At 38.9% G+C, this 24665-nt stretch overlaps 1 protein-coding gene across 4 annotated transcripts in view; it reads right to left on the reverse strand.

Moving 5' to 3' along the window:
• The window catches only part of LOC129775765 (nuclear receptor-binding protein-like), a 147037-nt gene that overhangs the window by 102085 nt on the left and 20287 nt on the right, over positions 1 to 24665 (reverse strand). The window lies entirely within an intron of this gene.

Here is a 24665-nt window from a genome sequence, read left to right on the forward strand (position 1 = left end):
TTCTATTGTTAATAAGAAGGGATTTGATTTCTCGCGAAGAAAAAGGAAAAGGAGAATATAAGGATATAAGGATAATCAGACACGAAGATCGATAACTTTTAGGAAGACATATATTTGGGACATGTAATCAAGGTCTAAACCAGCCAACACATCTCTCACCGGCACATTGGGCTGCCTTCCTCTAGCCCGAAGAGAGTTTTCTAAATTCGATCTGGCAACAAGATACTCCTCGCACGACCAAACAACGTGTTCGACGTCGTGGTAACCTTGGCCGCAGGCACAGATATTGCTGTCGGCAAGATCAAAACGAAAGAGTAGCGCGTTTAACGAACAGTGATTGGACATGAGTCGGGAGAAGGTGCGAATAAAGTCCCGACTCAAGTCCAGACTTTTGAACCATGGTTTGAGGCTAACCTTAGGGATAATTGAGTGGAGCCACCGGCCCAATTCATCTTCGTTCCATTTGCGTTGCCAGTTAACGATGGTATTTTTACGAACTAAAGAATAAAATTCATTGAAGGCGATTTGACGCTGATAAATTTCGCCTTCAATTGCACCTACCTTTGCTAATGAGTCAGCCCTCTCATTACCCGGAATTGAGCAATGTGAAGGGACCCAGACAAAGGTAATGACATAACAGCGTCTGGATAAAGCACTCAAAATTTCTCGTATTCTCTCAAGGAAGTACGGCGAGTGCTTTTCCGGCCTCACTGAACGGATAGCTTCGACAGAGCTAAGACTATCCGTTACAATGTAATAGTGTTCAACAGGTCGTGAGGCGACGCTGTCCAGCGCCCAATGAATTGCTGCCAATTCAGCAATATACACTGAGCAAGGATACTGAAGACTGTGTGAGGTGCTAAAAAAATTGTTGAACACTCCAAATCCTGTGGACTCATTCATAGAGGACCCATCAGTAAAGTACATATTATCACAATTGACACGCCCATACTTTGCTTCGAAAATCGTAGGAACGATCCCCGATCGATGATAATCTGGAATTCCATGGATATCCTGCTTCATGGACAGATCAAAATGTACAGAGGAATTGATGTAGTCAGGAAAACAAACACGGTTGGGAATATACGAAGAAGGATCAACCTGCATGGAGACGAATTCATGATATGAGCTCATGAATCCAGAATGAAAATTTAGCTCGATCAGCTGCTCAAAATTTCCGATCACCAATGGGTTCATGACCTTACACCGGATGAGGAACCGAAGAGATAATAAATTGAAGCGATCTTTTAGTGGGAGTAGGCCTGCCAAAACCTCGAGACTCATGGTATGCGTTGAGGGCATACATCCCAACGCAATACGGAGACAAAGATACTGAATTCGCTCGAGTTTAATGAGGTGTGTTTTGGCAGCTGATTGAAAACAGAAACTGCCATACTCCATCACTGAGAGAATAGTTGTTCGATACAACATTATAAGATCTTCGGGATGGGCTCCCCACCAGGTGCCGGTAATTGTACGGAGAAAGTTTATTCTTTGTTGACATTTTTTACTCAGATACCTAATATGGGCCCCCCAAGTACATTTGGAGTCGAACCATACCCCAAGATACTTGAATGACATAGCATGAGTGATCGGTTTACCCAAAAGTTGAAGCTTTGGTTTTGCTGGTCTATGCTTCCTCGAAAAAACCACCATCTCTGTTTTCTCCGTGGAGAATTCGATCCCTAGCCCAATGGCCCAGGTTGAAAAATTGTTCAAAGTATCTTGTAAGGGTCCTTGCAGGTCGGATTCGTTTGATCCTACGACAGACACCACTCCATCATCTGCAAGTTGTCTTAGGCTGCAATTTTGTGTAAGGCAATTGTCGATGTCGCTTACATAGAAGTTGTACAAAAGGGGGCTTAAACATGAGCCCTGGGGGAGGCCCATGTAAGAGAACCGACTTACTGCCGAATCTCCGTGAGAAAAGTTCAAATGTTTCTCACAAAGCAAGTTATATAACATATTATTCAATAGAGGCGGCAGACCCCGAAAGTGTAATTTGTCTGACAAAACCTCTATTGAAACAGAATCAAAGGCCCCCTTTATGTCCAAGAATACTGAAGCCATTTGTTTTTTTCCGGCGTAAGCCATTTGAATTTCTGAAGAAAGCAACGCAAGACAATCATTCGTCCCCTTGCCCCTGCGGAACCCATATTGTGTATCTGAGAGTAAGCCATTCGTTTCAACCCAACGATCAAGGCGAAACAAGATCATTTTCTCCAACAATTTCCGTATACAAGACAGCATTGCTATTGGGCGGTACGAATTGAAGTCGGACGCGGGCTTTCCGGGTTTTTTAATAGCTATAACTCGTACTTGTCTCCAATCATCTGGAACAATATTATGCTCCATAAACCGATTGAATAAATTCAACAAGCGATGTTTCGCCACATCAGGGAGGTTTTTCAGCAAGTTGAACTTAATTCTATCCGATCCCGGCGCAGAATTGTTACATGAAAGGAGAGCAAGAGAGAATTCTACCATCGAAAACTCGGAATCAAGATCGCACCTATCTTGTGAAATATCTCGAACAATTTTTTGTACAGGAACGGAATCGGGACAAACCTTCCGTGCAAAATTTAAAATCCATCGATGTGAATATTCCTCGCTTTCATTCGTTGAAGAGCGATTTCTCATGTTTCGAGCCACTTTCCATAATTTTTTCATTGACGTTTCTCGTGACAGACCTCCCACGAAATTTCGCCAATAAGCACGTTTTTTCCCTTTGATCAAGTTTTTAAATTGATTTTCAAGGGATAAATACGTTTGAAAATTCTCAATGGTTCCACTTTTCCGAAAAGCTTTAAATGCATTCGATTTATCCTGATAAAGCTTGGAACATTGGCTATCCCACCATGGATTGGGAGGCCTTCGACGAATAGTGGAACCTGGGATGGGTTTCGTTTGAGCGCGAACCGCGCTGTCATAGATCAAACGAGAAAGGAAGTTATACTGCTCCAATGGAGGTAAACCATCTTTGGAATTGATGGCTAGAGCAATCGCGTCCGCATATTTTTTCCAGTCAATGTGTCTTGTGAGGTCATATGCCATGTTTATAGATTCAGAAGAATTCGACCCAATGGTGATGGAAATTTCGATTGGCAAGTGATCACTACCGTTGGGATCCTGGATTACATTCCACTTGCAATCTAACGATAGTGAATTCGAGCAAAGCGAGAGGTCAAGAGCACTTGGGTTAGCAGGAGGTTTAGGTACACGTGTTGTTTCCCCAGTGTTCAAAACGGTCATATTGAAGCTGTTACAAAGGTCATATATCAACGATGAACGATTGTCGTCGTACTGTTCCCCCCAGGCAGTTCCGTGAGAGTTGAAGTCTCCCAAGATCAATCGTGGCTCAGGAAGGAGTGAGCACATGTCAACAAGTTGCTTGCGGCTAACCGCAGATCTCGGAGGCCAATACAAGCTGACTATACAAAGGTCTTTGCCTCTGATGTTTGCATGACAGGCAACAGCTTCGATCCCTCCAATAGGTGGAAGGTCAATTCTAAAAAAAGAGTGACACTTATTGATCCCCAATAGTACCCCTCCGTATCTGTCATCGCGGTCCAAGCGTATTATATTAAAATCGTGGAAAGAGAGATCATTTTGAGAAGAGAGCCAGGTTTCGGACAGTGCAAAAACATCACAATTGACTTTATGAATTAGAAATTTGAATGTATCCAATTTAGGGGTAAGACTACGACAATTCCACTGTAAAACAGTGATATCTCCGACCTCTCTATTTAAATTAGACATCAAGAGAGATAATCATTGCAAGGAGGGGCCATGTTTGCATCAATTGTTGCAAAATTGTCTTTAATACTGGAAGCATTGAGATGACAATGGTTCTGATGGAGTCGGAAACATTAAAACACTTGAAGATTTGATCCAAAAGGTCAGACAACTTTATAAATCCCGATTGGGAAGTTGAGCTGGACGGAAAAATAGGGACAGTTGGGGTTTTTGATGTCCCCTCGAGTGCTGGGTCGTTCGAAGATGAACTATTCCCACGGAAACCAGGGGGAACCTGATTTTGCTTGTCCGCTGCACTCGATTTTTTAGGCAAGCTAACAGGGGGTATCACCGGAGGGACTTGTCCTTGAACTTTGGGAGTGGTCACATTTTTGCGCCGGGGATTCCCTTTGGAAATAACCGTTGTGCCCCCGCTAGCTGTGTCCGCTTCTATTTCGTCAACTGGCAACGCAGCGAAAACATTATGTGTGTTGATTGGTTGTTGCTCTTGAGCCAGTGGAGAAGCGCCCTTCAAAATTTCCGCAAAAGTGCGCTTCGAGCGTTCCTTCAAAGAGCGCTTCTGTTTATCCCAGCGACTCTTGTAAGTTTCACAAGCTGAGAGCTCATGTGGGGATCCCCCGCAATATGGACATTTATGCTCAGTCGCACTGCAGGATTTCCCCTCATGTTGCTCTCCGCAAGTGGCACAGCGCTCCTTGTTGGCGCAATAATCTGCTGTATGACCAACTGACTTGCATTTGTTGCAAGTCATGGGCTTTGGCACGAAGAGTCGCACTGGAAGCCTTAATTTATCCACCATAACGTAGTCAGGGAGGGCGGAACCAGCAAAAGTTACTCGAAACGAGTTGGACGGCGTGAATTTTTTTTCTTCCCCATTCTGGGAAACTTTTCCTAGTTGCTGGCAGTCCAATATTTTAATTTGCTTCAAAGGGAGCTGTTTAAATCTGCCATCTCCCTCTTTTATTATATCGCTCGTCAGACCCGTTTCTGTAATCACCCCCGCAATTTCTACGTTATGGCAGGGCACATATACGCGATATTCTATTACAAAACGATTGTCGACAACAATATCGTTAGCGTGCTTCCGATTAGCCACGACAACACGCAGTTTGTTCGGTCTAGCCTTTCTAATTTCGACCACGGAGGAATAATATCTTGCCAGATCTTTAGAAATTTGAATGACATTTAGAGATTTTCCTTTTGGTTTGGGCCGGAAGAAAACAACCCATGGGCCAGATCCAGGTGAATCTTCTGGATAGACCTTGACACGAGGAGAGGAAACAACTGAGGGGGACGAGGTCGATTGTTGAGCGGGATCAGGAACAGTAGGGCTGGGAGGCAAGTTCGGGAGTTGATCGGAAGCGGGAGCAGGAGATTGAGGGGGTGAAGAGGAAAGGTTTGCAAATTTTCTTGAGGGGGGCTTGTTTAGGTGACTTAACTCTCCCTCTAAAGAGACATCCGAGGGGGGAACGCGTTTAAGCGACTTTCCAGCTCCCGTAGATATGGAGGGGTAGACAGTGGATTCAATCTCCATGTCAACGGTTCCTTCTTCATCTGCCATTTAAAGTGGCAGATGTACACTTTTTAGTTAATTTTTCAATTTTTTGTTTGTTTTTTCTTTCTAAAGCTAATAAACTTAACCTAATAAAATTATTGATACTTATAATGCACACCACACCAATGCGGATAATCTCCAACGCGTATCAATCCTTCGGTGCAGCTGAACCGGTGTATCGCACCACAGCACGATAATGGTGTCGATGACGAGAGGCGATAAATTCACCAGCACACAGCACACAGCGCCCGCGCTGCAGGCCTTCTTCCTCCTGCTTGTTGTGTCCGCTTCAATGCAATCCAGCTACAATCTAGGGAATCCCGTTATTGCGCACAATCACTTGACCAGTCACGAGAATAACGGTATCACTTCAACGATACACGATCACGAAATATATGCGTCCGGCGGCTTCGAACTTAGGAAGACGAATGTGTTTCTCTGTTATAATAAATCAAAAGTCATTCGGCCCCATACGTCGCTATCCTGCCCTACGACAGTCCATGTCGTTTAATTTTTGACCGTTCAATGAACTTAACGGCATATTGAAGTGGATGCATTCTCAAAATATGCACAAATCAAGCTCAGAGCAGAGCTTGCACTTATACGTAGAAGCAGAAATGTTAGGTGAAATATTAACCCCCACAATGCTATGGGCGCATATTTACTTCTGGCAAAAGCTGTCGATGTTGACTAAGGGCGCATATATGCGAATTCTGTAAGTGTACGTCAAGGACTGAAGGCGCATTTGTACTATGGCGCAGGAACTATTTTAAATGTTAATTTTTTTTATCACACATACATATATAACCCCTTTTTTCTCCCGCTTAGGGTCTATCCACACACCAGGTGGACAGAAAAAGCACTAGTTTAGACTCCCCCCCCCTCCGTGGGCAAGCGTGGACATCGTCTATACCCTTTTCCTGTTGTACACGTGGACATTCTTTCATATATTTTAACAAGTAAATACTTGTGTTGCGCCAATATTCAATTTTAAATTAGTCTTATGCAAGCAAACCATTTATCATGACAATGTCATGCGAAAATGCGAAAACAGAATAGAAACTGAGAGAGTTTGGCGTCGACATCATGCCTCATACCGTATGAGTCATACGGTATACGGTATGTAGATCAATATGGTGGAGAGAAAAACAGGAAAATTTTCGGAAAACTCTGAAGGAAGGTCGGAAAATTTTGAAAATTGAATTCCCACATGTTCGAACATAACATCATAATAAGCGTTGTTAGTCCATTCGATGTTTGCGCTATCGAAATTGGCCTTTGTTCGTAAGTGGAAATGGATTTTCAAACGAAATAAAGCATTTCCATATCTTATATCTATATAAATAAAAATGTAAAGCAAAATCTGTTGGTAAGCGGAAAACCCGAAGAAGGGGTGGTCCGGTTTTAGCCTTCTATATTTTGTTGTATTCGTCTCTTCTCGTAGATCAATATAGTGGAGAGAAAACCCGGGAAATTTTCGAAAAACTCTGAAGAAAGGTCGGAAAATTCGGAAAATTGAACTCCCACATGTTCGAAAATTACATCATAATAAGCGCTGTTAGTCCATTCGATGTTTGCGCTATAGAAATTGATCTTTGTTCGTAAGTGGAAATGGATTTTCAGGCGAAATAACGTATTACCATATCTTATATCTATCTATCTATATAAATAAAAATGTAAGGCAAAATCTGTTGGTAAGAGGAAACCCCGAAGAAGGGATGGTCCGGTTTTATTCTTCTATATTTTGTTGTATTCGTCTCTTCTCGTAGATCAATATAGTGGAGAGAAAAGTCGGAAAATTTTCGGAAAATCCTGAAGGAAGATCGGAAAACTCGTAAAATTGAATTCCCACATGTTCGTAAATACACCGTAATAAGCGTTGTTAGTCCATTCGATATTTGTGCTATCGAAATTGATCTTTGTTCGTAAGTGGAAATGGATTTTCAGGCGAAATAACATTCCATATCTTATATCTATAAATAAAATTGTAAGGCAAAATGTGTTGGTAAGCGCAAAACCCGATGAAGGAATGGTTCAATTTGAGTCATCTATATTTCGTTGTATTCGTTTCTTTCCGTAGATCAATATGGTGAAGAGAAACATCGGAAAATTCGGAAAATTGAATTCCCATATGTTCTACAAATAACTAAGCGTTGTTAGTCCATTTGATGTTGGCGCTAACGAAATTGATTTTTGTTCGAAAGTGGAAAAGGATTTTCAGACGGAATAACGCATTCCTATATCTTCTATCTATATAAACAAAAATGGAAGGCCAAATGTGTTGGTGTGCCCTAAACCCGAGGAAGGAATGGTACGATTTGAACTGTCTTTATTTTGTAATATTCTCTGTATCAAACATGTATTCCGTGCAACGGAGAAACATGTTATTTCCAAATGCTTGAAGAATCTTGAACGAGGATTGTCTGAAAATAATTTTATATTATAAGGACGAATTTTTGTAGAAGTACTAGACAATGTATAGTAAAAGGAAATTGTAAAGGGTCAAAGGGTAATCAATCAATGAAAAGTTCAGTGATTGGACTCACTAACGTTCACTTAGTAAGAAAACGTGGATGTTTGAAAGTATTCAAATCAAAAAATCTATTTTGGGCGGGACGAAGTTCGTCGGGTCAGCTAGTATATTATATAAATGCTGTACTAGTTTGGGAGGGTAGCAGATTTTTTTGTTATTTTTAAGCTCAAGTTATATATCAGAATGTCAAAACATTTGTTAAAAATTACTTTTGAGTGTAGCAATAATAATGAACAATATAAACAGTTCAATTATTCAGTTAAATTCAATTCAATTAAATTTCCCTAGGATCATTAACCATGCAGTGGTCATTCACTCCTCCCTTGATGGTTGAGAATATAATCCAATGATAGGGTAATTCGCTAAATGTTAAGCGCTTAAGCTAGGTATATTCATATTTTCTTGATTTCTTCGCGATTACAGATGAAATCACTGAAAACTCCAACATCAAGCGTCATTTCCTGTTATATTTATTATATTAGATCACTTGTAATGTTCAAGAAAACATATTTTTCCAATGGTGTTCTGGCACCCAAGTGTTGAACACATATCCATCCATTCAATTAAATGTTTAACGATCCTCGCTAGATGTTGGACAGATTGTTTCTAAACTCAACACCCGTTCGTGAGACAAACCGATACTGTAAATAAACCCAATGACGAAAGCAGGAAGGCCAGATATGGGTAAATTGAATATCATTTTGTTTTATTTTTTTATCAGAAGTTTTTTTCAATTTGCGAGAATTTCCAAGTAATTTGTAAGAAAAGAAAACATGAGTATAGTCGCATATTCTAAATTATAGAAATTGTCTACAAAAGTGGGTGTCTAACATGTTCACATCGAGTTGTTGTCTTCGGTGTATTTTTTCCATTGCTTGTTTATACAATAGAAAACACCAACATAATTGAATTTGAAGTGCAGTTTTATTTACACTTGCACATTTTTGAACAAAAACGCCATATCACAGGCTTGAAAAGTTTCTTGCTCTACTTCTAATGCGAATGTTCGACGGATGGAATATGAACAGAAAAACAGTATCTGAAAATTTATTATTTATATAATAATTTAGTGCCAATGCCATTTCATCAGGCATTGTAAAAAAAATCTCAATTATTTTTATTATAAAGCTTATTTTAAGGAAGCACTTCCTTTATTTTATTTTTAAAAATTACAGTGCCAATTCATCGATCATCGATTACACAATATTTTTAATCGCATTTTTCAAGGGTAAGTATTACATGAATATTATCAATTTGGCAACACAACATGTGTAACTTTAGAATGCATAAGTTTTTGAAGATAGTCTTTGGAAAACAACATTGGAAATTGACTTCTAGCTAGAATTCCTCAGACTGTTCAACATTTGGAAAGTGTTCAACAATTAACGAGGTACCCTAATTGTTTTTAAACAAGCTTTCGCGTGATCTCTAATATACTGATTACAATTTTTTACAGTTTTGTCCATCAGATCAAAACTGCAAGTCACAGATCCAGCAATGATAGGATTTGATTTGAATTTCTCCGTGCTGTTTCCCAAGAAAACAATTCAGAGAAATCAGCATTCTTTTGAACGTGACTACGGCATGAAGCTTATTGTGAAATCGAAGTCCAATTTGTGGTCGAAATTGTATCAGGTGATTTGTTTATGGGAAGATATATCCCCTACGAAGAAACTCAATAACTTTGAATGATTCCTCTCTATGCCTTATATTTTGTTTACTTGGCTCCTGAGCTAATTCAATAGCGTGTATACTCACAATCCCCGGAAGGTAATTCAAAGCGAAATGCAAATTGGCTTTTGACTATTCAAAAAAAAGGTATCCTCAACTGAAGAACGGATGGCGTGTGTTCTCCTTGACTTGGAGAGGTATACCATAGAGCTTTCAACATTCAATGAATTGCCTCTCGAGAACACTAACAAAACAAGACACCATTCGCAATCACGCCCCAAGAAATTGTTTGTACACTTGTTCATTTCAAGCATTATACATTCAAACTGCTTGTATTTGAACAAATAAAGTGTAAATCATACATTATCCTCACTTTGTGGGTTCTTATTTATTGCCAAAAAAGTTTCAACCGTACCGCCATAGCCTTCTAACTAAAGTTCACAAATGGTAAGCTAATGAACTCTGCATCGACAATGGTCGACTTTGCGGAGACCAGTGCACAGATTAACATGGTTCATGTGGGAGTTGAGTAGTTACTTGCATTCGCTGAAATGGAATACCTCCGATGTGACCGAACAGGAAGTGGCAATGATGAAGTCCTACGCTGAGCGAGTGCGAGATTAAATTTGGTTTGTTTAATTACTTAGGCTGTGCGAGGCGAAACTTGTGGTATGGTTTAGTATTGTCAATATATTGCGTTCGTTTGTATTCGAGCTAATACCCCTCATAATGATCGATCCAATTTCGTCTTGAATGATCAAGTGATTGGAATTGACTGCCATGATATAGAGGTATATATCATCCAATGAACATGAAGAACGAACATAAAGATTTCTGCAGAAGAAGCAAAATGCAGTTCAGTAAACAGCATGATGTAATTGCACGAGATAAGGCGTTTGGTTCGAGAAACTTTCGATGTAGTTCCTAGAAACGGTTTTGATACAGATTCACAGAAAAATCGAAATCCGTACGTGCACGCATCCGATAGTGATGATGAGACTTCGTGCCTATTGCTTCTCTGTTTTCGCTGTTTCGAGCAAGTGTCGAATGGAAGCACGCGATGTATCGTTAACTTTCCAATAGGGTAGAGCGATAGGTCAAATGATGTGCGCATCAATGGAAACAATTAGGTCTTTCGTTACTCACATCCATCCACATAAGCAGGTCTGCAAGCATTTGTATGGTGAGCTAGAAAGTTTAACCATTGATGGTTTTCACCTTCTTATGCGTTCATGATTTAGTTGAAAAATTAAAAAAAAAAAACGCATTCTGTAAATGGTTTGCTAAGAAGTACTCTATAAACTTCTAAGCTTTATTGGTTCATAGGTACTATCAAATACTATTACCAGCACAATCAAATCTTGTCATTGCACCCGGGCGGAGCCCTTATCGAACCACATCGTCTTTCTCATTCGGATAATTTGAAACAGAGAAAGCCAAACTCTCGTGAACCATTCATTTTGGTCACTACAACCACCGGTGGAAACGTTCCCAGCTTGCACCAAAAAGCAATCAACGAAGTCAACCGTAACACACAATTCAATACAAGCTGGATTAACTTTCAATAAGGCATAAAATGTGATTATCCCAGAATCGTAACGTCCATAATTTTTGGAAAATAACATCCAAACGTCAACGCCCTTCGCGTCACCGCTGTAAAAAGGGTCCGGTAGAAAACTCGATATTACATCCATAAATTAATGACGGTTTCACGCTATTTGGGCACCATTGAATTGTTTTTTTATTTCTCGCTCTCTGTGTGCGAATCGATACAACATAACTCTGGCTTCGAAGGTAGAATTCATTCCATCCCCATCTCGGTATGTTCGAGTTAGCTACACATAATCCAGAACGCGCACAGCAGCCGAGAGGGGGGAGTGCGAGCGTGCGAGATCTGAAGTCGTGAATATCAATCATCAATCACCGGAAATTGTTATCCAAGGTCAATTCATGCAATGCCCGTGAATGACTAACTCTCGAAAAAATATTATGTCACCGCGTACGTCGTGCTTCGCTCGTGTTGTGAATGGGCTTTGTGCGATGCGTAAGTGCTGTCAGTTTTAATTTATTTTATCAATTGATGTAATAGAGAAAATGGGAATATTTGAATATGAATGCGACTCTGTGAAAGTGAGCATGTGTGCAAATTTGTTAATGTTATAATTTGCAACTAAATAGCGTTTTGAGCTGCAACAAAAAGCATTCATAAGACTGGTCCCCATCCATTAGAGATGAAAATGACAATGCTTCCCTCGCATCTTTGCGTTGCTGCTGTGGTGTCTGGCTTACCAAACACCACGGAAAACCATTTTCTGTACAATTACAGTGATTGTCTTTATTATATTTGTACAGTTAACACAAAGCGGTCGGAGGAAGAAAATCGATAAATAAACCACCTCCGCAGCAGGTTTTGCCATAGCTGGAGAAAACACAGCCGACGATGGTGAAAGCTTTCCTTCTTTGGCAAATGAAAATGTAATCGACTACATGAATCGAATCGGTGCACACGGAAAAAGCTGGTCAGGAAGAATGTTGTGTCTCCTCGATTATGTGTATTTTTAAAACTGAAGAAATCAAAGATTAAAAAGCAATTACAGTTGGGTGATGCCCTACGAATGACTTTCCTCAAGAAATAATAAATTCCATATTCAAAAGACAGGAAAAAATTGCTACCATGTGTTTATTATACAGAAATTGTGTGTAGAATATATATTTGCAATAAAACATTTCATGCTTATTTTGACTAACATAATTTTAGTTCAAAACATATATATTTTTTATCATAAAATTTCATTTCTGAATTATTTTTTATTCAATGTTTTTTTCTGTGAAACCTATTTTTTATCTCCGACGAAGACTACTCCACGATCAGACGAAAAATTTTCAAGCGTATATTTCTAAAATGGTGATATAATTCGTAACTTTTCACACAAATAAATCTTTCATTCATCGTAAAGTCCAACACGCAGCGTTGGAAAATGTTTCTGGGGAAACCGAGTGAAGACTACTGTGGACATGCTCCGAACCGGCGATACAATTCAGAGATCGTCGCGCATAGAACTCTCTCTTCTAATGTATATTCACAAAAGCGAATGCCAAATTTGCCGAAGTCTCTATAGAAATAAGAAAACGTATATTCCAACACGCGGATACGGAGAGTATTCTTGGCGAACCAGAGAAGAAAATCGAAAAAAAACATTACTGGAATAGAATGAACCGGTGATACAATTCATACCTCGTCGCGCGTTGATTTTTCTCATCGATCGTTACGATCGGATCGTAGACTTTAACAATCGAAAGAAAGCGAAAGAAAGTCTGTATACTTGCAGTTTATTTTGTTTTTTTCTCCATTTCGACCTATTTTTATGTGCAATTGCTATCTTCGAAGGTTCGTAGAATATACAAAACGCATGGTGGATATATGGAAGTTAATATCACAATTGCTTCTTTAGAGTAATCCCTTGGTTTCACTATCACTTCATTTAAGAATTACATTTGAATTATTACATAGTAGGAAAAAATTCATCCAAAATCCAAAATCCACGCATTATCGTTTGTGTTTGACGTTTGCTTAGCGTGAGCACGTAGAATTTACCCTTTCATCAATATTTAAATTTCTCTCGTGTTTCATCAATTCTAATCATCGTTATCAGATTACTGTGATTGCTTGGTGAGTGTTTCGCAGTTGCCCATAAAATATAACCAAGTGTAATTTAATTTTCGTTCAATAAATTACAAAATAAGTGTCCGAAATTTGATTTTTTTATAAATGGTGTCCGAAGTTTGATTCTTATTCGCTTCATTTGAAAAGCATTTTATTCGATGATTTTTTTATGCTTTCAATCAAATAGGTACCAAAGTAGAAAGCTTTGTAAAAAAAAAGAGAAAAAACTCTCTTTTTTTTCTCTTGTAAAAAGTAGAAAGCATATCGAACTAATTTATTGAAAATATCAACCAAATAATTCCATTTGTAAAAGTTGAGATCTGTTTTCTGCGTCATATGCCTTAGTCCGAAATATGATTCAGAACGGTACCAATCTTTGAAAAATGATGGAATATTAAATTGAAGCATTTTTCGCTCAGTTCTGTTTGAGGGGATATTCTAGTGTTGAGACACGAATTTTAAAAGTTTTTTTCAAGCTCCGTAAATATAAAACAAAGAATATTTTTACTATCCATTATATCATTATTTGTTCATCTATCTTTAAACAATAAAACAAAAATTTAATGGAGAGAAAGTATTAGAATGCCATCTATAATTTTCAAAAATCAGTGAAAATGAAAATAAAAATCAGGATAAATCAGGATAGCTCATTTTACTAATTCACATTATTTTCACTTTAAAAAAATAGTTATATCTCGAGAATTTCAAATAGTTTTAAAATGTATTGCTTGATGGTGGCTCTTTATCCACTTGAGCCTAATTAAATCAATAAAGGAAAAAAAAATATCGAGAACGGTTAGTCCTAGCATAAAACGTTATATATAGTTTTTCTTCTTAAATCGCATGTAGAGTATCTTATTCATATTACTTTTCCTAAATGGTTACGATTTCACAAAGTATTGAAATTTCATAAATTTTCAAACATTCATATCCCCACTTAGGAAAGTCCGACACGACACCACTATACGTCAAACATTGTTAAATTAGATGCGCTTTCCAATAAGAATATATAAAAATACATCGAAGGGAGGATGTTGAGATATGAAAGTTTTGAATATTAAATTCAATTTTAGAGTAAGATATTTTGACAGTGTATTCTAATTTTTTTCTCAATATGTAATAAAATAGTTACGATTTTTTGAAAGAAAGATCAATGATTTTAAAAACGCTCTTTTCAAAAATCGGTCGTAATATAAATTGGTCATATTATAATGAAAATTTTGATTTTAGGTAGTTTTCGTCATAAGTACCAAGTCTCAAAAAAAGGAGAGGGCCGGTTTGGCGTGGAGTTGCTCTTTTCTGTATCAAACATGTATTCCATGTAACGGAGAAACATGTTATTTGCAAGTGAATCAAGAATCTTGAGCGAAAATTGTGTCTGAAAATAAATTTATATCATAATACAGGTCGGACTCGATTATATATAATCGCAAATTCACTTTCAACGTTAATTTTCGAATCCAATACACAATCGAATCACAAAAAAGCTATTTTTCTATTGTATATTTTTCTATTTTATATATTTCTATATTTGACATTCATACATTAATGAAAAAATTGTTTTCTTGAGATTCGATTATGTATAGGATTTGAAAATAATTGTTGAAAAAAAATGGTCGAATATATACAATCGAGTCCGACCTGTAACGAGTTTTGGTAGAAGTACAAGGAAATTTATAGCGAAAGGAATTGTAAAGGACCAATTAAAAGTTCAATCAATGAAGAGTTCTGCGATTGAATGCACGAACGTTCGCTTAGCAAGAAAACGTGAATGTTCGAAAAAAAATTCAAACGTTCGCTTAGCACCATTTTAATTCGTGAGAGGGTTCACTAGCCACTAAAATTCGTTTAGTAAAAGTTACATGATTGAATAAAATATTCAGTATGATTCCATGTTGTGGTGATTGAAAGCAGACATACGACCGGAACGGCAAAAAACGTTTGGTGACTAAGACCGCAAAAAGTTAAGAATAAACAAACTTACCAAAATAAGTACTCTGGAAGTTCATGTAAAATCGCATATTCACAGCGAAAAAATGTAAGTTACCCGAAAAAGAGAAAATTTGTGTGAAGTGTACTCTGGACTGTGCGCGTCTCTGTGATATTGCTATTGTGTATTTTTATGCGTTATTGGTATTTATTCAAAGAAAATTATATACACCCAGTTTTTTTTTTGCGCGGTTTTTTACGAGGTTTTTTTACGCGGACTTTCCAATTAACGCGGCTTTTTACGCGGATTTTCCAATTAGCGCGGTTTTTTACGCGGATTTTCCAATTAACGTGTTTTTTTTGCGAGGTACGTATCCCCCGCGTAAAAAATATAGGAGGTTGTGTCCAAGATACGACCGCATTGTTGACGTAGAACAACGCTGTTATTTTATATAAGTCGCTTATTTATTCTTCTTCTTGAATGGCATTAACGTTCCCTGTGGAACTTTTGCCGTCTCAACGTATGCATTAACTAGCGTCATTTATCAATACATAGTTGAGATTTCTTATGCCAAATAACACGTCTTGAATGTATTCCGAGGGGCAAGCTCTAGAATACGCGTGACCACAGTGCAAGTCGAAAGAAATTTCTTTGACGAAAAACCCCCCGACCAGAACGAGAATTGAACCCGAACACCCGGCATGATCATGTGAGACGCTAACCACTCGGCCACGGGTGCACTTGCGCTTATTTATTTATATTTTATCTTGGTGACTATACAAGCGAAATAAACTCTTTTTGTTAATAACCTCGAAAACAGTAGCAATGCTTCATTATGATCAATATTAGCGCAAATGCAATCCTAGTTGAAGGCAGTTTTGCGACTGGCACGCGAACCTAAATAACTTATAACATTCCAATAAGACATTCAAGATGCTTGGTATTCCCTAAATATTTTTTGACACACAACCTCAACGTCTGCTTCGCCATAACGTCAGTTTAATGCATTGATGCATTCTCAAATGCTCCAACGAAGCCCTTCTGATGGGGGAGAACAAACAATGTTAACTGCTTGGAAAAAGACTGAATTATGCCACGCAGCTTGTACTCTGCCCATCGATGCGAATTCGCTGATGAGTTTATCAAGAGCGGCCGCCTTCTCCACCAGCGAGGAGAGCTTGATTTTGGTTGCTGCCTGGGTAACGGCGTTTACATTTTCGACCAACGCGCCGAAATCGCCTACTTCGCTGTTGTTCGATGCGGTGTCACACTCGCGAAGGCTCGGTTCAATGCGAGCGCTTTTCACTGCACCAACATCGCGTGCATCATTAGATGACGCTTGCCTCGAAATTTTATTGCCCCTGGCAATGCGTTCGATTTTTGCAGGGCTCGAGCCTGCCTTCCTCTTCTTCGTGCTCATCACACACTACGCGAAGCGTCCAATTTATGACGCGGAAAGAAAAACACAATACGAATAACGCGAAAAACGAACAGAAAAACCAAACGACGATATCCAAGTTGGATTACCACTGGTGGGGTCCAATCTTAGATCGAAGCGCAGCGAAAGCAAAGTGAACTGGATTGCTCAACAGTCCGATGCCGAATGAAAGTTTTCCTCAGCAAGATCCACTGTTTATACTCTAGGCAAGTATTCCCCTTCATTCTTCTACTTTTCCTTTGTTCACGGAGACTTGCAATCCTACGATTTCCCCTCCGTTAATAGTCGATAAGTTGCTCGTTATTGACATCTCTGTTCGGGAATGCAGAGATGTTGCACACAAATGGACAGAACAAATGTATGGGAAAATGGAAACGCTCAAAGTTTTCATGAATTTAAACCATTTGCAAACCAGGGGATTCTAATGTATAGCATAATAAACAAATCTTACGGAATTTTCGATTAGTTCAGTGTGTAAATCGTCAAAATCCGTTCGCGGCAAAAATAGTTATTAACGTTAACTTTATTTCATAAAAACGTGACCTGTTTTCTGATTTGGCACCCTTAATGAAAGACGTAGTTCTACGTCAAAAAACATTGGTATAATAGAGTGAAAAAAACTCCAAACTTCATTCCAAAACTGTTAGGAATAAAGTGAAGTGATCGGGTATTTTTGTAATTGTTTAAGGTATATTTGAATATGTATTTTGCATTTTTTTGAGTGCTCGAATAATGATTTTTACGCTGTTAACAGCTGGATGCGTGGATCCTGTTTGAAAATCGGTACCTTTGCTGGTGGTTTCAGTTCTGGAGCAACGCGTCACAGAGCGAATTCCAATGAATATTTTGAAACTTTAGAACAATGCCCAAAGCTTTACATAGTGGTTTTCGAAATCGGAAAGTTTCCAAAACGGCGTCCGTTTTTGTTAAAAATGAGTTATTTTCTTGAAAAATCGCTATTTAGAAGCTCATAAAAATTTGAAAAACGGCTGTATAAAATTAGATAATTCATTTTTACATGCTGATAAAAAATTTCAGCCAAATCGGTCGAGAAGATCCTGAGATATTATATCGATACCACCAGTTGAAAAACATGGTCTCGAGCAAAACGCGTTTAAAAATTTGTGCAGCAACACTATATCCCTGGAGGTGACTTCATACTTTTGGCTGTAACTTTCCAACGAAGTCAAATATCGAAAAATCCTTTTAGGACAACATTTCTGAGGGCATAAGCTTCCCAAAAATACAAAAAAAAATCTATTTTTTCGATTTTTCAGACCGGGGTCCCCCTTTAAATAAGCCAACACTTCCAAAATTTCAAAAAATATTTACAACTCCAACTTAACAACTTAAAAGCTTGTTCGTCACCGCCTACTAGCGATCCACATTTTCCCGTGCACATCGCCCCCACATGCGCAACAACACCAACGACCGGGAGGAGATTGACTTTGAAAGATAGTTTATTGCTCAATCTCCTGGTGGCCGGCCGGCCGCTGACTGCAGGGCTGGCTATGCAGGCTGGCTCATAGGTATAATCGTTCGATTTAGATATACCGAACCGGCCATCAGCGGCAAAACCTGCCCTCCCTGGGTGCGTGCGGCGGCGTTGCAGGTGTGTATCTCGAGTGCACTCGAACTGGACACTATGGGTGCAACTGACGACTGCTCATGTGTTGTTGGTATACATACTCCAATACATGCTCTACCTTTGCACATGAGATGAAAGTTTACAAAATTCAGTGGGAGTGTGTGGGAATATGCTGGCCAGGAAATATGTTGGCTCTCAACATCTCGCTGATTGGTGGCACCGTGCGGGCGTTTTACCAATCTTTGTTCCTTGCAAAGATTTCTCTTATGTCACAATTTGCACCGTCTTGGCTGGTGGTAATAAAATCGCGCACAGATTAACGGAAATGGTTCGACGCTGAATGGCATGGGAGGATCGGGGTTGCAAAATGGTAGTTAGTGACGGTGCAATTCGGATGAACTTTTTGCTATGCCTCGAGGTGAATGGCCCCAGTTTCCTTCGCTAAATTCCATCGATTTTTTGTTTTGTCTATTAGCTAACTAATTTATACTCCGTTGCATCATACACATACACGTATAATTTGATAGCTTGAGTTTGTGGTTCTGAAAATGCCCTATCCTTGAAAGTTGACATCCATTTATTCGAATAAGAGAGCTTAGCGGAGAGAATGGTTATAGCTGAACTTATTTTGGGTTGAAATATGTTATTGTTGTTATTCGTTTGGGCGCGTGCTTTCGCTTCCCAACAAAGCTAGCATTGCGAAGCATTACAAGTTGATTGAATTCGTATGATTGTTTAATGCCGAGTAACCCTTGCCATCAAACATGAAGCCCATCTAAACAGGGATTCGTTGTAACTCAACATTTGAGTAAACCTATTTTGTTCAAAATGTGATGGCAACATTCCAATGACCAGCGGAGGAATTAATACAATAACGAATTGCCACCGCCATGCTTTCGGCAACGTTCTCGTTTTTTAAAGAGCTCTTTCGCGTGTTGAAATCTAATTAATTCCATTGATTTATTCACTCAGTCTGGCCGAGAATAGGTTTCTTTTTTCGTCCTAGACTTGCAGGAGACTTGAGCCTCACACTCACATCGGCGCGTTTTATTTCTGCAAACCCCACAGGAAATGTGGAACCACAACTGGTAATCGTTTAGGTTAGGGCCGAGAATGTGGACAGACTAGCAAACGGAACCTAATGCCGATACACAATTTGGAATCGGAGCAATACGAAACGCCTTCTTCGCAGGGAGGAAATGCGTATGAATTTTTACGATTCAATATAAATGTTTAAATACATCTTCGCAAATTGAGTTAAAAGGTCAGAGATAAAAGATGAATAAACATGCGAGTAAAATGTTGCCTTATATCGAAGTATGACTGTACATGCGAACATTGATAACACTTCACATTAGTCATCCTATAGGTGAAAAAAAACTTCATAAAGCGACTTTTACTGTGTTTAAAGAGGGAAGTTATAATGTCGCAATTTAGTTCACCATCTTCAAAACACAGGACATATTATTTTTCCCATTTACATATTTGCAAATATTACTTCCGAAGCAAAACAACATTAAGCAACAGCGAGGTATCACATTTCAAAAATGTATATTCTATAGTATTTTTTTGTTCCGATGACGATTTGTCAAACAACTACGATTTGCGGTTTGTAGCTCTACTGTTTCTCCCTATTTGTAAATCAAGTGTTATTCTACTCACTTACCATCGACAATAGAGAGAGAGCTGTGGAAAACCATTTGCGGAAGCACCCAAAAATCCTCTTAATGACTCACCACCGGGCCGGGGTGGTGCGCATGGTTCGATTGATGAATCACTAAACACAGCACAGGTTGCTCCTCACAACGGACGACTCTTTTTTATTCATCATTCACTCGACGACCATCGCCATTTGTATGCAAAACCAAGCGTTGTGGCATATTCGACGAATGCAGAAGAACACAATAAACGTGTTCATTCGGAGCAGGCGTAATGGCGTGACTTCCTTTGCTGCCCGGATCGTTATTATTGTTATTGCTAGCTAATGAGTACGAGCCGATCTAGTGAGCGGATTACACGATGAACGCGGAGAAATTGTTCGCCGCATGCATTCCCAGACCATGAGTGCGCCGCACGATCAGAAAGCGCTCCATTCGAGTGTTCTTGTAAGCGCAGTTAGTAATAGTGTAATATGAACTGTTTCATGTCTTGTTCATAGTGGTATGAATAGCCCACAATTGACACAATTGAGATGAATCGAAAACACACCCACCTCTTAAGAAACATTGTCGGAGATTGATTTGTACCCAGTAAACAAATAAATTCTGATTGATGGCCCATTAGATAATTAATCATTAGCTCATATCTATGTGTAGTTGCTGCCGTGGTCGAGAGGTTGGATACTGCAACGCATGCTCATGCAAATCGGGTTTTGGAGGATTCTTTTCACTACAGAAATTGTTTCCGAATGTTGCATGAAATACCTACGTTGAGAAGACACAGTTCCTGCACGGGACGTAGTGTCACTACAGAACGAGATATCTTTATTCCAATCGCAATTAGTAACAGCAATACAATACGCCACATATGGGGATATACGCACATGCTAGAGCTTCTTAACATGCTCGTAAAACAAACCTAATTGTGTTCAATTATCATTTACCCATCCATACATGCCCTGTTCAAACGCTCGACTGTCATTATCATTAAGTAAACGTTTGCAGGTGGGAAACTGGAGTTCTGATTTTGAGTAAGACAATCTTCCACCAGGGGCTAATTGATAATTGGAATCGACAGGGATTTCGTTGAATGCTGGATCTAGTGCAGAACTGTGGTGTCCTAGACACAAGTATGAGACAAATTGTAAATTGAAGAATGGATGAATCGTTTTCAGAGATTTTTGGCCCGCTCTACAGGTCATTCTACGGTGGGGTACATTCCTATATGCTGAGGCAAACATACCACATCTCAGAAACGATTCAGGTGAGTGAGTATACAATATAATCAGACGAAACAAGTATGTCAAACTCATCTGCCATGGCACTTCTTGATGTTGAAAAAGCATTTGATAATGTTTGGCATAATGGTCTCATTTACAAGCTTCAGAACTTGGGTTTTCCTTCATACTTGATAAACATCATCAAAAATTATCTTTCTGATAGAGCATTCAATGTTTATATAATATTTCATCAGAGAAATTCATCGTGAATGCAGGTGTTCCTCAAGGATCCATCTTGGGACCAATTCTTTTCAATATCTACACTTCAGATATTCCCGCACTCCCATCTGATGGGAAACTGTCATTATTTGCAGATGACACTGTTATCATTTACAAGGGCAGAACTATCACAGAACTAAGATCTAAACTTCAAAGAGGATTAGACGCTTTGTCTGGATATTTCAATAATTGGAAAATATGCATCAATGCAGCAAAGACGCAAGTCATATTGTTTCCCCACAAGAATACTCCAAAGCTTGTTCCTCCTCAAAATATGAAAGTCAGTCTTAATGGCAATAGTATTGAATGGTCTTCAGAAGTAGTGTATCTGGGTCTAACTTTCGATCGAAAGCTTACCTTCCGAGCACACATTGACAAAACAGACACAAGATGCAACATTTTAATCAGGTCATTGTATTCCCTGATCAATAGATACTCTCGATTATCTCTAACGAATAAACTTGCAGTATACAAACAAATAATATTTCCAGTTATCGTATATGCGATGCCCGTTTGGGAGTGCTGTGCTCCAACACACAAATTAAAACTTCAACGCATACAAAACAAAATTCTTCGTATGATTCTAAACTCTCCTCCCAGAACGCGAAATTCGGAGATACAACAGCTGGTCGGGATTAAAACTTTGGATGAAATTATCAATAATAATTGCATGAAATTGGAACAGAGTTGCGCTCTCTCAATACACGGAATAATACAAAATCTGTACGATTGATTATGCTATCTGACTTTCTAGTCGTTACCTTTCAAGGTAACGGCTTTAGATTAGGGTAGATATATTTATTTCCAGTTAGATAAGTAGATTAAGTTGGGACAATGTAAATATTTTGGGGAGGGTATCTTATAAGTTATATTTAGGTATAAAAAAAAAGATAACAAAAAAAAACTAGAAAAGTTTAGGCATGATTTTACAATAGGAATATGAATCAATCGGATAATGTGTATGATGAAAATCATTACAGAACTTGACATTGCAACTCAAAGATGTAGAACCCTAGGTTGATCAATTGAAATGTAGTATTATATTATAATGAAAACCAAATTAAGAAATAAAAAGAATTTAAGTGAAAAAAAAGTGAGGCAAACTTCATTCTTTGTGTGGACACCGACTGGACAACATCGTTGCTGGACGGCGAGGGATCGAGTGCCTTTCTCAAGGCAATGAGGGTGGAGGTGTGGTGCATGAGTAGAGTAAAGTTTTCCAAGGACCTTTCTCAAGGCTAGAGACTTATGAACTGAAAAGTTTAAAGCCTGTATAATACAAAACCTAACCTAACCTAAGGCAAACTTCATTCTTCGTGAGGACATCGACTGGACAACATCGTTGCTGGACGAGCTGGACGGCAAGGGATCGAATGGGGGTGGAGAAGTAATATGAGGAAAGAGTAGAGTTTTCCAAGGGCCTTTTTGAAGGCTAGAGATGAATTAACTGAAGAAGTTTAAAGTCTCTTTAATTCAACAAGGAAAGAAAATGAAGGCAAACTTTCAGTATCGTTCTAGATACGAAACAATGAACATCGCTTGTTCTTCCTTGTTTTGCCCCATCACATGTCTTCGTTTCGGGCTGAGCTTCCGACACGACCAAATGACTCACTCGATGATGTTTCTGGCATTTCAATCATTGCATCAAACTGACGCCATTGCGTTAATGTTTTGAGCTACACAATTGTGTGGGGAATCATCAAGCTAGGCTATTGTCAGCTCACCAAGAAAATAAATGTTCTGGAATTTTGTCAATGATTTGGTTTCGCATGACGGTAGGAAAACTCTCTTCACAAATGATGACAGCTAAGCTAATCTAGACTGGCATTATTGACAGAAAGGGCTTCTGTTGAGAAGAGCACAGAACAGAGATAAGTGTGTGTATATTTAGTTGCTTCAAGCCATCGATATATGGATATTTGTGTGCGTACGTGCGTGCTTCATAACCCGTACGTAAAAATAGTGCATCTTCGCTACGCTGAATCCCCATTTGTAATGATAAATATAAACATAGCGGGGGGAGTTATTTACGCTAGGTTATTAGTAATGAATCTCTGCTGAGACAAATATTCAGCCTTTTTCCAAGCAGTTAACACTGGTTGTTTTCTGTCATCATGAAGGTTTCGTTGGTGCCTTTGACACATGTATTGTTCTGCGAGAACAAGAATGAATCATCAAACAATTATCGTCAAATGATTCTACAATGAAAAAAAAACATTTCAGGGCCGCTAAACTGGTAGAATGGCTTTTTCAAAATTCTCGTAGCATTATAAAATAATATAAAATAATATTATAAATATAAACAAGCGACTTGAATTAAACTACAGGTAACCCCTACTACAAAAGTATCCAATCTATAGGTGGAAAAAAAACTATTTAATAAGAATGCGCGATATCCGTAGGGGAGGATATCAGCTAAAACCGCGAGTAGTAAAATCAAACACGAACAAAATTGAAAACTACGTGCGTTCCGGCTGTTGTGAGCAGGGCTCTGCATAGTCATAGTCAACTGAGGATAGTCATCTGACTACCTGACTGACTACATCTTCAGTTAATAATGAATTTTGGCTTCATCACGTAGTTTCTCCGCCAAAACGCCTAAACAGTCAGTCGGGCGTTTAGTCGCTATCTCCCTCTACCAACTCGACTATATCATTTCATTTTTCCAAGTCAAATTGTCCTCATTGCCTCTCTTTCTCTCTCTCCCATGTACGTGTGCATGCATCGATGTTTGAGCTCAACGTTGTTTGACATACGCTACAGGTGAGCTAGATTCTTTTTTTTTAGATTCAAAATTACTCACACGTATACAATAGCGTGCAGTGTGTGTGCACTTTTTTGCACGCTATTTACCAATACTAACGCGAGGACCTTTATAGCATACATGATAAATGTCTAAGTTCGTTGGTTTGAGTTCACGATGGGTAGACAATAAAAACCGTCCATTGATGGCGTAACTTCTTTTTTGCATCAGAAATCATGTTTTCGTTCCTCTTTATATGGACGTAAAAATAAGACTGCGTACGCGGGAATAAAATTAGTGTCAGGGGGTCAGTCAGTTGAATGAAGAGGCAGATTTGTATTCATTAGTCGAGTCAGTTAAAATAACCACTGACTGGACTAGTTCGCCAGTCATCCTAGCTAGTCAACGCTAGTCAATTCATTTTCTAGTCAAGTCACTTTTTGTTGTGTGCGACTGCCGAAGCAGTTCTAGTCGAAACAAAACTACTGAGAGTAGAGTCGGTCTTCATTTTTCACCTTCGAAGAATTCAGGCCCTGGTTGTGAGCATAAGTGTTCTAGGTGTTGAGCTTGAGCTTGGGTAGACTGTACATTTCGTAGTTGTTCTCCGTGATTGACCTGAACCAGCGAAAT

The sequence above is a fragment of the Toxorhynchites rutilus genome, chromosome 3 (genome assembly GCF_029784135.1).
Source record: "Toxorhynchites rutilus septentrionalis strain SRP chromosome 3, ASM2978413v1, whole genome shotgun sequence".
Classification (NCBI taxonomy): domain Eukaryota; kingdom Metazoa; phylum Arthropoda; class Insecta; order Diptera; family Culicidae; genus Toxorhynchites; species Toxorhynchites rutilus.